This window comes from Chionomys nivalis, chromosome 3, assembly GCF_950005125.1.
Source record: "Chionomys nivalis chromosome 3, mChiNiv1.1, whole genome shotgun sequence".
Taxonomy (NCBI): Eukaryota; Metazoa; Chordata; class Mammalia; order Rodentia; family Cricetidae; genus Chionomys; species Chionomys nivalis.
Genome location: NC_080088.1, coordinates 42,131,312 through 42,148,218, shown reverse-complemented (window position 1 = coordinate 42,148,218; position 16,907 = coordinate 42,131,312).

Genomic DNA, 16,907 nt, shown 5'->3' with positions numbered 1-16,907 from the left:
TGCAGATGATATGACAGCATACATCAGTAACCCTAAAAATTCCACCAGGAAACTACTCCTGTTGATAAAAACTTTCAGCTAAGTAGCTGAGCACAAAATTAACTCATAAAAATTAGTAGGCATCCTACAAACAAATAACAAGTGAGAAGAAATCATTAACTTAGTATACAGGCTTTAGATCACAATCAGGATTAGTACATAACCATTGCTTTCTCTTGTTTTCCAACCTAAGCTTTTCTTCAGTATTCTAATTTCTCATATCAACCACAAGGCGATATGACTAACTGAAGAAATGAACATGTGTGGGTTTGCCAGCATCCAGCTGTAAATATGGGAGACACTAAGTTTTGAAAGTTGTTTGTAGACCTGTACTGTTGACTTTTGGTTATCTAAAATTTCAAGGTAGTTAAGTAAGAAATAGACTTCCTAAGGGCTAAGACTCTTTTTGCTTTGATCTCTTCCCTTTCCTTTCCACTTATTACTGCCTAACTTGTATTTTACTACCTTTTTTTCTCCTGCAACCTATCTTCTCAAGATGCAAAATGTTCACAAACAACCTGATTTCATCACTGTGGTAAGAGGTGAATGTTTTGGTTAAAGAAATCCGTAATGGTTCTTTCTATAATAAGAACAATGCTTTTAAAAGAAAATAAGTACTTCCTAATTTATCTTTTTGTTGGAATTATAAGAGCAGATTTAATTAAATACAGACAGATATAAACCCACAAAATTATGTACATAGATATTGGTCATAATTTGAGACATCAATGAGAACAAGTAGAATATTTGATAAAATCAATGAACTACCATCTTTTTAAAAAGTAGAAAGGAATTACTCTAGAAATGACAGTTCTAAAAGCTTAATTTTACTATCAGGAAAATGCTAACATAATGCACTAAAAATCTTATTAATTCTTAACACTGGGGACCAGAGAAGGGGAAAAACAGAATTGCAATTAACTTGCTTGAGATTATCTAAAGGTTTTTTATTAAAGCAACAGAGTATTTGGCTATCTCGGGACCAGTGATGCTTTTGCTCTAACAAATAAGCCAATATTGGATTAATAAGGTTTTCTATTCACACAAAAGTGAAGCTATAAACTCGTGGAAGAACATGGCATTTTGAGTAAGAGCTTGAGACAGACCTACTAGTGTACAGTTCTATGCATCACAACAGAAATATAGGTTCAAAAGGCAAATGATGTTATTATTTAGAAAATAATCTTTACTATCAAAGGTTTTTTGATGTCAATCTTTCTTATCAAATTATCTAGAAATTTGTTTGAGTCTCAGTGGAATGGGGAAATTGGGTACAGGAAGTAAACCATGGTGTTCATTGCTTAAACACATAGACCCTTGAGTCAGAATTGAGATAGTGCACATAATGAGAACCAAAGAAACATGCATGCAGTTAAAATGGGATCATCTTCATGGGTCAGTATTTCATATTCTATCATTTTCATATACATTTCTCATTCTCATCAAAATATATTGTGGTGATACAGCAAGTAATTACTGAGTTAATTGTGCTTTTTTATGAATGGATATAGTAAATAAAGTAAAAGATCAGTTTTAAAAAGTAAAAACCAAATTTAAGCTTTAAAAGAATGCAGTTGACAAAATGCAGGGATAATATACTGGAATCATGAGTCTTGATTAAGTTAATGATGTATACAGATACTCTTCATAGTAGAAAAGAAAATGAAAATATCGATCAATTTTGACATATAATATGTTGTAAATATGTCATCACCAGTGAATTTTTAAATGAACTATCTGAATTTCCACCCACCAAAATGTCCTTGATGCCTAAAGATAACAAATTGTAATCTATTTCTCTATTTACTAGGACACACAAACACACAAAACACACATCCACACACAACCACATATGTGATATATCTACCATCTATATCTATATGTTACTGTATTTTTATATATACTATGTATATATAAATGTGTATATGAATGTGTGCATACAAACTATATAATGTCACAAAACAAAGATTGAATTTTAGCAGTTACACTATTTTTTTTAATTATGTAGGCAATCGGATCATCTAAGTATAGTATGGAACTAACTAAGACATCTGTATTACACTTGTTTAGAAAAGTCTCTTCTATGGGACTGTGAAAAAAATTATATAAATAAGCACTTTACTCATGTCTTTTACCCTTCTATTTGCATATTTTTCATTAATTTTACATTAGCAGAGTGTTCAAATATTTTAGAGAAGGAAGCTGGAATGAACCATGTAGCAATTCAGAGTCAACACTGTGGGAAAATTCTATGAAATGATTGCAGGTAGACACACTTACGGTTGTGCACATATAAATGTTTTGCTATCTTTAAAAATACACCACAGAGCCTAGGATCAATTACAAAATGCAAGTTACAGTGAGCACAGACAGTTAAAAGCCGGACCGAGGCTTCTAGATCTTGATGTCTAACACTATACTCCAATGAAGAAGATTATCTGATCTCACAGACTCCAAATACCATGGGTCTCTCAACAAAGCAGTGACAAATAAAATAGTCATCAACAGAAAAACTCACCTGTCTCACTAAGTCTTTATCTTTAACAACGATTTTACTAGAAATTTGGTGACAAGATATGTTGTATTAGCTATTAAAATACCCTATTGCTTTTATTTACATTTTCAAATGGTAAGTGGTATTGAGTATTTGCATACTTGTATACCTTCTTCTGATAAATGTCTATGTATATAACTTATTAGGAAAACATAAAGGAAACACCAGTAAAGATGCATATAAAATGAATCCTTATATGCTGCTGGTAGCAATGTAAATTAGTATGACCATTACAGAGAACAGTATGGAGAGGAGGGGGAGAAAAATCTCCCAAACTTAGGCTAGGGGTGTAGTTAAAAGCATGAAAATTTGACTATAACAGTGAGGCACTGGGTTTGACTCCAGGACAAAACAAATACCTGAAATAGAACAACCATACTGTCTGTCTTTCTCAATCCCAGGTGTATCCATAGAAAATTCAAATCAGCTTATTAAAGAAATGCTTACACTCTTTGAGCAGTACTAGTCAAAAGACTGTTATGAAATTGAGTAAGATATCCATCAGCAGGTGAGTAGATAAAAATAAAGGTTTAAAAAATGAAGTTCTATGGGAATCCATTGGATACTTCTGTTCTAATGTGCCACTGATTTCTGTTAATTAACCTTCCCATTTGTAGCGTTAATGCATCAAGAAAGCATTTTTTTAAGTCATACAAACCAGATGTAAGACAAATACTTTAATATCTCACTTTCATGTATAGTCTAAAAAGGTCCAACCTGGAGATACAGAGAGTAGAACATGGTTGCCAAAGGTTAGAGAATGGGGAAATGGGCAAAACTTGTGTAAGTAGTAAAATATTTCAGTTATAAGTTGAGTGTATGAATGTGATTAAGAATCTAAGCATGGTGGATACAGGTAAAACCACTTGTACCATGTAATTTAAATTTGCTAAAAGAGCAATTATTAAGTAATCAAAGAATAAAAAATGTGGAATGCGTATGTGAGGTGATATATTAGCATGATCATGCCAATCAGTTCCTAGTGAATACATATATCAGTGACTACTTTATGTACCGTAAATGTATATGAATTTTATGTGTCAAGAAGAAAATTGTTAAGTATAAAATGTTCTACCCTGTGCACAAAAACAAAAGTAATGACACATCAATGTCAATCAATTGTAAAATTTAACCATGTTTTAATATTAATTTTTAATTCACACAAACCAATTATAGCAACACTTTGAACATGATTCAGGAAAGGTCGACATAATTACTAGATAATATTAAGTAAGCTGTTAAAACATTGGTGAGTGTAATATTGATATAACTGTTGATTTTTAAAGTTCATATCTGTCAGAAACAAATATTGAAATATTGATATGTTAACTATTATAATACCTGTGGCATGTTTGATTAATAAGAAGAAAACTTAAATGGAATATATGATATATATTTTACATATATATATATATTTGCATTCATATTTTTACAAGTGTATCAATCATCTATTATCTGTTTTATATTCATCAAATATAACATAAAAAGATATAAGTACCAAAGCTACAGAGAAACCCTGTCTCGAAAAACCAAAAAAAAAAAGATATAAGTAATATATATGTGATAAATAGATAATAAAAACATAACAGATAGATAGATAGATAGATAGATAGATAGATAGATAGATAGATAGATAGATAGATAGACAGATAGATAGATAGTTTGGTATCATAAAATAGATAGATAGACAGATAGATAGTTTGGTATCATAAAATAGATAGATAGACAGATAGATAGTTTGGTATCATAAAATCCTATTATATAAAAATATTTTGGTGTCATAAAATAGATAGACAGATAGATAGTTTGGTATCATAAAATCCTATTATATAAAAACGTGAAGAAAGACAGTCAACACAACAAGGGTAAAATGTTGGGACTGGAGAGAGGGTCCAGTGGTTAACAGCACTTATGTCTCTTCCTGAGGACCCCAACTGGATTTCCAGCATCTATGTTTTATGGCTCACCACTTTCTGTAATTCAGTTTCAGGCGATCTGACACCCTTTTCTGGTCATTGTGGCATCTGTATACATGTACACAAGATAGTCTCACACACAGATACATATATACATATAAAATATAAAAATAAATGATCCATGAGGTGCTGAGAAGAAGGTATATTCTTTTATGTTTGGATGGAATGTTCTGTAGATGTCTGTTAAGTCCATTTGAGTCATGACATCAGTTTGATTCTCTTATTTCTCTGTTAAGTTTTTGTCTGGTTGACCTGTCCATTGGCAAGAGAGAAGTGTGTGGGGTTTAATGTGTGAATTAAGCTTTAGTAGTTTTTCTTTCACATATGAGGGTATCCTTGTATTGGGGGCATAGATATTCAATATTAAGATTTCCTCTTGATAATTTTTTCCTGTGACAAGTATGAAATGTCCTTCTTTGTCTTTTTGATTGATTTTAGTTGGAAGCCTATTTTGTTAGATATTAGGATAGCTATACCAGCTTGTTTCTTAGGTCCATTTGACTGGAAATTTTTCCCCAAACCTTTACTTTGCAGTGATATCTGTCTTTGAGGTTGAGGTGCGTCTCTTATATGCAGTAGAAGGACAGATTCTGTTTTTGTATCCAATCTGTTAGCCTGTGGTATTTTCATAGGTGAGTTGAGTCCATTTATATTAATGGACATTAATGACCACTGATTGCTAGTTCCTGTTATTTTAATTTTTGTTGGTGGTGATGTTATTGTGTGTGTGTGTGTGTGTGTGTGTGTTCCCTTCTTTGGGATTTGCTGCTATGAGATCATCTATTGTTTGTGTTTTTTGGAGATGTATCTAACTTCCTTGGGATGGAGTTTTCCTTCTAGTACTTTGTGTGAGACTGGGTTTGTGGCTAGGTATTGGTGAAATCTAGTTCTGTCATGGAATGTCTTGTTTTGTACATCTACGGTGATTGAAAGGTTTGCTAGGTGTAGTATTCTGTGCTGGCATCGTAGTCTATTAATGTCTGCATAACACTTGAACAGGACCTTTTGGCTTAAATTATTTCCATTGAAAAGTCAGGTGTAATTCTGATAGGTCTGCCTTTATATGTTACTTAACCTTTTCCCTTTGTATCTCTTAATATTCTTTCTTTATTCTGCATGTTTAGTGTTTTGATTATTATGTAGTAAGGGGATGGTTTTTTGTGTGTGTTTTTGTCCAGTCTACTTGGTATCCTGTAAGCTTCTTGTATCTTCATATGCATATCTTTCTTTAGGTTAGTTTTCCTCTATGATTTTGTTGAATATATTTTAAGTGCATTTGAATTGGACTTCTATCCCTATTATTCCTAGGTTAGGTCTTTTCATGGTATCCCATATTTCTTGGATATTTTATGGTAAGCTTTTGCTAGATTAAGCATTTTATTTGATTGATGAGAATATTTCCTCTATTTTATTTTCACCACTTGAGAGTCTATCTCTTGTATTTTGCTGTTTATGCTTGCATTTGTGGTTTCTGATAATTTTCCAATATTTCTGTTTCAAGAATTCCCTCATTTTGTGTTTTCTTTATTGTGTCTATTTCAGTTTTCAAGTCTTGAATTGTTTCTTTAACCAGTCTGATTGCTTTTTCTTGATTTTCTCATTCCATGAGCCATGTATGACATTGCATTATCTTGATTCTGACTATGCAATATAGCCATTGTGCTGGGATATCAGAACAAGAAATATAGGAAATATTGCCCTGTTGCAGATCACTAGTAGTTGCTTGAGTCCATATTGGAGACAGAGGTGTCTTCATCATATTGGACTCACTGTATTCTAGGAACTTAATGTCATGGTTGTTTAGCCTACCATTATTCACAAGCTAGGTGATCAAAACAGTTCTTGAAGTTCATAGATTTAATTTTTTTGCAATAGTTATGAGAATAACAGAAACAAGTTACATATCCGATACAAATAAGCAATGTAGGAAACTAGAAAAACAATGCAATCCATAGATGAGCAGAAAGGAAGAAAAATGAATAAAAACTCATGAATTGGAGAGACAGAGGAAATAAAAATGGTAATCAAATTCAAAAGCTAACTTGAAATTATCTAATAAGAACAAAGATTTAGAATATAATTAGGGACTATGTTGGTTTAGTAAAGTGGTGTATCCTAGTAATGTAAAGCTACATCCAGAAAGTCTAATCAACACAAATGTCTAGACATAGTTTGAAGAAGGACAATAGTCATGCCAAAGTGGATAGGGGATGTTCAGGAGTTCTCATCCCTGTTTGCAAAGCTATAGGCAACTAAGGAATGTTGAGAGCAAGAGAAATAGTCTTCCCCAGGAAAGAAAACATCAGTTGGTTTCCAATACAAAGTGGCTAGCCCTCAAAAGAAAAATCATATAAGTAACATTATAGAAATTGAACTATGTACATATATATGTATGTATATATATATATATATTTCTATATCCACACACATATACATGTAACAACAATTAATGAAAAAGACAATTCTTTGAAAGAGGGCAGAGATAGGTATATGGAATGATTTGGAGGGAGGAAAGGAAAAGGGAAATGATATAATTATATTATATTTAAAAAAATAAATAATAAAAATAAAAATAGAAAAATATCAGAAATCAAATGAATATATGATCACAGAAGTCCCTACTAGAATTGCATGAGAAATGACAAAAGTTTCATGAGGCTATGAAGAGTAAGATTTGAATACCTAGTAACAGTTGGAGAGATAGTTCAATGGTTAAGTGTACTGCATTTGCAGAGGTTCCAAGTTCTGTTCCCAGCATCTACATCAAACAGTTTACAACTACCTGTATCTCTAGCTCTAGGGGATCCAACAGTCTCTTCTAGAGTACAGTGGTGCTTACAGTCACACACATACTTACCCATATGCACACAATTCAAAAATATTTTCAAAGGATCTTATGGATTTAGTAAGATAGAAATTAAACAGCTCAAATGTGTATTCTCCAAAAAGTTATTTCTTCCCCTTGCTGTCCCACAAACTAGAAGTTCACCATACTTGCTCAAGACACTTACTCCATTTATAGCCAGGAAAAGCTATGACATATCCATCTAAAGTAACACTGGAACCTAGACAAGCACGGGAGTCTATAAAATAAACATGCACACTAACCCATGTCTTATTATCTCACTTTGGATGGCTATGTAAAAAGGCCAACCTCAGAACAGTGACTCCTGATTCCAAAACCATGCTTTGCCCTACATTTCCACTAAAGGGTACTCCATTGATATCATTTGTGCTCGGATATGCAAAACGGCGAAATGAAGAAAGACTAGAAAATATAATGAACACTCAGTGCATAAACTTGAACAGAATTAATTTAAAAGAAAAACTCTTCAATATCCAGCACCACTAAATACATAGATTAAATAGTAAGCAAATCACCAGATAGATAAACAGTGAATGAATAAGTACTCTTCTGTTTCTACCTCCTCCTCTTGCCCAGAAGAGAATGTTTATTACTTAGCAGAAACAGCCTTATTCTACAAATTTAACTACAGAGCTCCTCTGAATTCTAGCTAGAAACCAAATGCCTGTGAATGCAGAAGTCTCTAAATATCTAAATATCTTCCATTATTAAAAACTATTAAGATTTTTTTGATATTAAAAGTATGCCAGGCATGGTAGTACATGCCTTTAATCCCAGCTTTTGGGAGGCAGAGGCAGGTGGATCTCTGTGAGTTCAAGGCCAGCCTGGTCTACAAGAGCTAGTTCCAGGACAGCTAAGGATCTTACTTAGAGAAACCCTGTCTCAAAAACAAACAAACAAACAAACAAACAAAAGTATATTCCTAGTAATTCTCTGAAATTCTATCTTAATTTATGAATTTGAATATGCTAAATGTAGTCTTGTCTTGGCAACAAGAAAAAAAAAAAAAAAAAAAAAAAAAAAGAATGAAGCCAGGTGATGAAGCCAGAAACTTGTGTCCACGTTTTATGAGGTGATAAGATTAATCTTCTGTGAAAAAATGACAGGATAGATAAATGGAAGAGAGACAACGGACCCCTGCTTGACTTTAACAAAGCTTTACATTCTTTCCTTCATTACTCCAATATCAATTCAATGAGAAAATTATGGCCTAGGCTGCCTAATTGCTAGTTGGAGGGTCATTCAGAATAAATTTTCTTCATAAGAATAATGTTACCCAGAGGAGAAATAGCAAGCAGTGCAGTGCCAGGGTAAATTCTTGGACCATTTTTTTCCTTAAGTTCATCAGTGTCCTCAGTAATTGTATAAAAAATGAATAGAACAAGATAGCGATATTCAGGTTAAGGTGAAAATCGAAACTGATACTGGTGATGAATACTATGTGAGATAAGGCTAGTGTTTCCAAAGGGACAGTCTTATCACATTTAAATAGAGAATCAGTGTGTGAAGGCAGTAGAAAATATCCCCAATCATAGTAAAGGAAAAATTAGCAAGCTTGGAATAGGGGAGAGAGTCAGCACACTGCCCAAAAACCAGGCAATGGGCTATGCATGCAAGGAGAATATAGGAGACCCAGATGTGCCCTTAAAATATATGGCAAACTTGAAACATGGAGGTGACCATAAAAATAAAATAGTCCTTGAGGAAGTTTCTGTATGAGAAGACATATTTCACATGCATACTGAAGAGTGCTCTGTATGTGATTTAGGATCCTGTAACATTCAGAGGCCCTCAGGTTAGCCTACAGCCATATCAAGCTATATCACATGACACCAGCTGTGCTCTTGAATCTGCCAGGAACAATCCTGTAAGCATCCTCCATCTTCCCACTATTTCAAGTTGGTTGATCTTCTGTATGAACATGAGACAATAGAAGCATTTCATGCCGAGAGGGCCTTTGTAACACCCTATAGAACATGAATAATTTAAAATGGCAATGCAATCTATTAGACTAATTTTGGTGGGAAATATTCAAAAGTTCATTTTTCCAAAGATATTTTTTGAGAGGGGAGTTGGCCAATAAAACACCATCTTAGGTCTTGATCTCTATGCTGTTCCAAGTCATTTGACAACTTGAAATTTTTCATTTCAGGTTTTGTAAGTAAGAGTTTCATTATTCTCGGTCAACACGAAGTTATAGATTTTACAAGGCAAGAGTCATTCCTGTATATGTAGGTACATGAAGTCTTTACAGATGAAATTGATACTTCTCCTAAGGGGAATATAGTGTAGAAGCATGAACACACACAAATTTGGCAATACTTTGTTGATGGTGAGATACAAATAAGTACTTTTCAAAATTATATTAAGAGATATGGTGTGTATAGTATCTTCTCAAATAAAGTTATATAATTGAAAATTAAAATTTAGATTTACCATATTTTTTCATTTACTTGATTCAATTTTTGGAGAATATGGATAACACAAACTTACTTTTCACTTTCCTGTTTATACTAAACAGAGGTAATGAGAGTAAGCTACTTGTCCCGTATTTGCTGGTAATGATGTGGAAACTCACTCATGTATTAATAAGTTTTTCTTTTATCTGTTGAGAATACCTCTGGTCTATGAAAGACAGAAAATCATTTTATGAGTTGAGAGCTTCACTTTTATTAGTTTTTATTTTCATTTTTAATTATTAAAATGTTTTAAGAGGTTGTCTTACTTTTTTTTTTTTACTGTGATGAATACCTTGGCAAAAGCAATTTGAGAGACAAAGGGCTTATTTTGGCTCATACTTCAAGGTTACAGACAAGACAGCAGGAGCTTGAAGCAACTGATCACATCATAGCCTCAATCAAAAACCAGAAAATGCAGGCAGTGGTGGCACGTGCCTTTAATCCCAGCACTCAGGAGGCAGAGGCAGGTGAATCTCTGTGAGTTCAATAACATCCTGGTCTATAAGAACTATTTCTAAGATGCTTCAAAGGTACAAAGAAACCCTGTCTCAAAAAACAAGCAGAAAAAGCAGTGTTCTCTCACTTTCTCAATGTCATACAGCTCGAGATACACACTCAGATAATGGATCACAAGTTTTCACCAACCAACAATCTACATAATCTTTCCAGAGACTAGATAATAACTCCCAGCTATGCTTGAGACCCTTCCCTAGATTGTTCCAGTGCCTGTCAAGTTGACAACTACTATTATCAAACTGGTATTTAAGTCACAATATTGGTACATATCAGCAGAGTAATGTGGTGGTTTGGTTTTATATATATATATATATATATATATATATATATATATATATATATAAAATATTTTTAAAAAATATCTATATCCTCAAAAATTCATCATTCTTGAAGATAATTTCAATATCTTTTCCTGAAACTTTTATTTTATTTGTTACTATATCAGCATTTGTGAGATATGTACATGAGACCAAGTGTGTTTGCACAGGTCAGAAGATACCTTTCAGGAATTAGTTCTCTCCACCTTGGGTTCCTGGACTCAAACTCAGATTGTCAGACTATGTGACAAGTACTTTTACCCACTGAGCCATTACACTGGCAACCTCGCAACCTTTTGAGATGTTTGTTATATCATGTTAACATTTCTAACACTCTACTGAAATAAAATAAAAAATGAATTGTAAGATGGTTACATAACAGCACTGTTTGACTGCCCATCATCTTCCTTCTACATCCTCCCTTAAAGAAAATCACTCTTAATAGTTAACTTTTTGGATTTTTTCTTCTATATTAGTTTCAATGTGTTAACAAGTGCACCCATTTACATATACAAAGTCATAGTTTACTGAAAGCATTCTATTTTAGATATATTTCTGTGACTTTTATATAACAATATATTATGTTGATATCTCCAGTTCAGCATATATGAATAAATTTATCACCTTTTTGTAACAGCTATGGATATTAATGTAGCCTACATGTACTATAAATTATTTAACCCTTCCCTTATTAATGACCATTTAGTATACATCCATTTTATCATTCTAACAACAATGGCAAAATGAATAAACTTGTGTATGATTTTCTACCCATGTGTGCATATTTCTTTAGCATAGTCTAAGTGTGAAATTGTTCAGCCAATATTATGCATGGTTTATATGCAGACAGAGCTTAGAACTTTATATTTCAAAAACATGAGTCAATTTAAATTTCTCCCAATACTGGAAGATGATACCTGGTTTTTCACAAGCACATGAAAAAATAAATTCTTCAGCATTTTGAAATAATATTTCCACTTAATACAGAAAGTGTCATTTCATTTTCTTTAACTTTCATCTCTATAATTATTATCATCAGAGCTTTACATTTTTACATTGCTTACAGGCAGTTTATTGGCTACTGTATTTGTTTATTTAGTCAATGGTTGGGTTTGCTTAACCTCACTTTTACTAAATGGCTCCTTGTATGTTCTGAATAAGTGATGCTATATAAGTTGTATTTATATTTGAAAAGTTTCTGCACCCTAATAAACCTCTTCACTGATGCAGTAATCTGAATCAGACCAAACCAAACCAATTAGAAAAAGCCCAGGTTTAATGGACACCAATGCTCCCAGATGGATTTGCAGACCTCCAGAAAGAAGAAAGGAAAGGAAGACCAGAAAACCATGTATTGTTCTCTAGAAGACAGTATAAATACCCTGTAGCAGTGGTCTTGAGCATCTCTGGGGAGGGGTCATCCCTTGGCAGGCTTTTTCTTTGAAGGAATCTGGACTGAGGCAACTCCTAGGGAAAGGGACTTGGGATGGAACCTCCAGCAGAACATCAAGACTCTTTGGATATATGGATGCCAGGGCCTGTGGTGTGGCCTTAGCCAAAACTTTCCAGACTTTGGGTACAATGGATGCCAAGGGCTTGGTTGCTTCCAATCAAATAATATTGAAAACTCTTCAATGTGCAAAAATAATACAAAAAGAGTAATGTTTAAATTGTGTAAAAGACAAGATCATGAAGACAAGATATTCTTTTTTTAATTGATTTTTATTGAGTTCTACACTGTTCTCTGCTCCCTTCCCGGACTCTCCTCTCCCTTTCAACTCTCTCCCAAGTCCCCATGCTTCCAATTTACTCAAGAGAGAAGACAAGATATTCTAATGTACATCACCTACTAGGAGTCTGCAGTTTGGTGGCCCACTTCAATACTCTTAATGTAGTTTATTTGATGTACCTTTGTTGTAGTTTATTTTACATGATAATCTTTCACAAATATCATAAGAAATGGCCTAGAACCTTTGATTATTTGTAGCTTATGAGATCATGAAGATACATTCAGGAGTCCTCTATATGGGCAACCCGAGCAGACAGTGGAGTGGGAGATTATAAGAGAAACTCGGTGCTTAGAAACCCAACATTTCTGAACACAAGTATATATCATCTCCTGAGACAAAATGTCTTACCTATCCAGTTATGTCATTGTCTACATATTCATCTACCCCGTTTTGCAGGTGACAAGGAGGGCTTTCATGTAAAATTATTTGCAAACAGGATAAGCAGAAAACAAGCCAACAGGCAAATATGTTACATCAAAACTCATGTCAATCTAGCTTCTGTAAACATGGGAATTCGCCATATTTTTAATGTTTATCTATTCATCTGTTGATGACTTCTTGGGTTGTTTCCAGTTTTTAGTTATTACAGATAAAGCTTACCATAAATATGTATGCACATTCTTTTGTAGACATATGCTATAATTTCTCTTGAGAACATACGTGAGTTTAGAACAGGCAGATCACACAGTTGATGCATGTGTGCCTTATTAAGAATTCACCATGCAGCATTATAAGTTGATTAACAGTTTGCATTCTGATATATATATATATATATACATATATATATATGGTGTAAAATACTGGTTCAGTAATGTTCTTACCTTTAAGTTATAATTTATCATTTAAATATTTAAAGACACCACACAAAAATTCTTTAATTCCTGATATTAACAAATCTTTTTTCATAATAAATCTGGCTAATTTGTTGTATTGATAAGAAGAAAAATAATAAAATTGAAGGAAGATGTGCAATAGAAAAGTACAGTATTAAGTAAGTAGGGAAATATTTGAAAGATCAATCTGCTAGAAAAAATTTAAAAAGATAGAAAACTCTTTAAACAATTATGAATGTAGTCAATTAACTATGGATCATATCCACAGCAAAATAATTTTAAAAAGAAGTTCCTGGGTTGCTGAGAAGATGGATCTACGGGAAAGGTATCTGTTACCAAGCCTCATGACCTTAGTTCTGTTCCTGGGACCCTCATAGTAGAAGGCAAAACCAATGCTCTGAAGCTGTCCTCTGACCTTATGTCATAGCATGTATATGCAAACACACAATAAACTTTATTCATAAATTGTCTGACACCGTATTTGACAACGATTACCACTTACCAGGCTGAGAACATGAAGATTAGAAAAATAAGTAAAGAAAAGAAGACATGGGTGAAAATAGCCTAACAAAAGCATAAGATAGTATTGTGAGGGAGTTCCAGTGAATGCTGAAAAATCACCCACATTTAATTTCCATTTCCTTAAATACCCTACCCCAAAAGGTAGGAGTAAGATTTAAAAAAATATAACTGTATTCACATGATTCAAAGAATGAACAGATCAGTTGAAAGATTGAGGTTACATTCTTAGTTAAGCATTCGGTTGGCAAAACAAGACAAGTAACACTCACACTCTAGACCAAAATATTCTGTAAGTAAACCACTCCCAGGGTAAAATGCATAGTTATCTCCCTAGGGGAGTATAAACCTATTTGGATCTTAGACTTTTGTTTGAGGAATAAACAGATCTACTTCTTAATACCTGAAATACCAGGTCTGGATATTATCCATACAAGTTAATTGAACTGCTGACAATAACCTTGAAGCAACAGAAGTTTCAACTCTCTGACCTTTAGCCAAGGTAGAATGGACCCATACTTATGGGCATGTCAACAAATAAGAATTTTCTCTGTCCATAATGGAGCTTCAGGGACACTTGGTCCTTTATATAAAACAAAAGTATGAAATTAGATTTTGTAAAACACTGTAAATTTATATATACAGTTACAATTTAATTCAACTTCCAAATAGTTAACTAAAAAAACACCCTTTCAAACAACTGTACATAAATAGAAATGATAGCTTTATGTATGAGACAATACTGAGACCGAAACCAAGAGAAGTGAGCCTTAAAATGACTCATGCTCACTTCTCTCTTTCTTCCCAGGCCACAGAAAATAAAAGGACATCTGCTGGAGCTTTACAGAGGCAGAAATTCAGGAGACAGAACGGATACAAACTAGACCAGAGAAGCAGCCATTTCAGGACCAAGTAGCAAAGAAAACAAAGCAGCCATGGGGAAAAGTGACAAGGAAAAAGAGCAGACATCTTGATTATCCACCGGGGGAACTAAGTGAGAGCAGAGTAAGTGGACAGAGGGACAATGATCATGGCAGAGAACAGTCAGTGTTGTCAAGTCATCATTCTCCAGTTTTGCCTGTGGAGTCAACACAATAGCACTGATAATTTACAACTGATCTATAAGCAAATAGAAAGGACTTAAAATATGTAGAACATCTTTGAAAAAGTAAAACAAAATTAAAGACAAAATGTTTTCATTTCTAACTGGGTGTGGTGGGCATGGCTTTAATCCATGCATGTGGGAGACAGAAGCAGAATGGTTTCTGAGTTTGGGGCTATGTACTGATTTCCCAGCTGTTCAGAGATACGCATTGGGAGCTTGGTTCAAAAATGGGAACACTACATACACACACACTCACTCACACACATACACACACACGTGCATAAACTCGATTACAAGATAAATATAGACAAATACATCAATGAAACCATTCATATACAAAAATAGACCCACACAAAAATGAATAGTTTACTTCTAAAAACTACTATGAAAATATACCAGCATTTAAGAAAGCAGTCCTTTCAAAAACTTGAATTGTGAAAAGTGGATGGCCTTTTTAATATTCTAGAGTTTATACCTTTCTGTATAAAAAAATTCAAATATGGATTGAAGAAAGATAACAATATAAAGCCTAAACTAGAAAAATATTAGAGGAGACATTTTATAAGAAAATCTCTGTGATTTAAGATTATGTGGGCACAGAACAAAAGCTCCATCCAAAAAGAACACATCAATAAGTTAAACTGTTATCCTTATGAAAGCTTCACTCCTTTATAAGACATAATGAAGAAAGAGAAAGAGCAAATCACCAAGGGGGAGACAGGCTTTGCAAGTCACACAAATCTAATGAAGTCCTTATGTCTAGAATATATAAAGAACCCTTGAAGTTCAACAATGAGGAAACAATTAGCACAGCATTTTAAGTAGACAAGACATTTGAATAAATATTTCTATGATAAATATAAACCAATTAAGACATCCAATATTATTATTCATTAGGGAAATGCAAATTAAGCCCAGCAGGGCCCATTTTCATGCTTCATAAAAATAGGTATATCTAAAAATATTGAGTACTCCAAGTGCTTGTGAAAATGTGATGAAAATGAAATGCTCACAGATTTATTACAAAATTGTAAAAAAGAAATATTTATTTGGAAAAGCTGATTTAACATTTAATTAAAATTATTTAAACTTAAATTTAATTTAATTTAAAAATTATAGTGCTATTATTCAAACATTCTACTCCCAGATACTTAACCAAGAGAAACAAAAGCATATGATCATATAAACTGTAGGGTGCTTTACCTATAGAGCCAAAAACCAGAAACAATTTGAGTGTCCCTTAATACCTGAGTGAATAATCTCTTAAGCTCTTAAAACATTTTAAATGATATTCTGAGGGTCTCTGAAAGATTTGAAGATTACCTATTTAACTGAAATATATCTCTATATATCTAGAAAACTTAGCTAACATTACTACAAGCTTGACTATTATGAATGACTATCTATTAACTTGTATTTATTAAATATTCATTACATTTTTAAATGAGTTGCACAAACACGATACCTTAATTAAGAGCAGAAATATACAAATAACAAAATTGACCTTAAATTTATGACAATAAACCAAGATGCATACCAATGCAAATCTCTATAGCATATCCCCCTTTAAATGTAAACAAACATGTATAAACATTATTTTGGAAATAAGTCTTTCTGTATATGTGTTGCTTTTGTTAGTTAATGAATAAAGAATCTCCCTTGGCCATGATAGGACAAAGTAGAGATAGATGGGGAAAGTTAAACTAAACACTGGGAGAAAGAAGGCAGAGTCAAAGAGACCCCATGTAGCCTCACCAGAGACAGATGCTGGACAGAACCTTGCCGGTAAGCCACAGTCACGTGGTGATACACAAATTAATAGAAATTGGTTAAATTAAGATGTAAGAGCTAGCTAATAAGAAGCTAGAGCTAATAGGCCAAGCAGCAATTTAAATAATATAGCTTCTTTGTGGTTATTTTGGAGCTGAGCAGC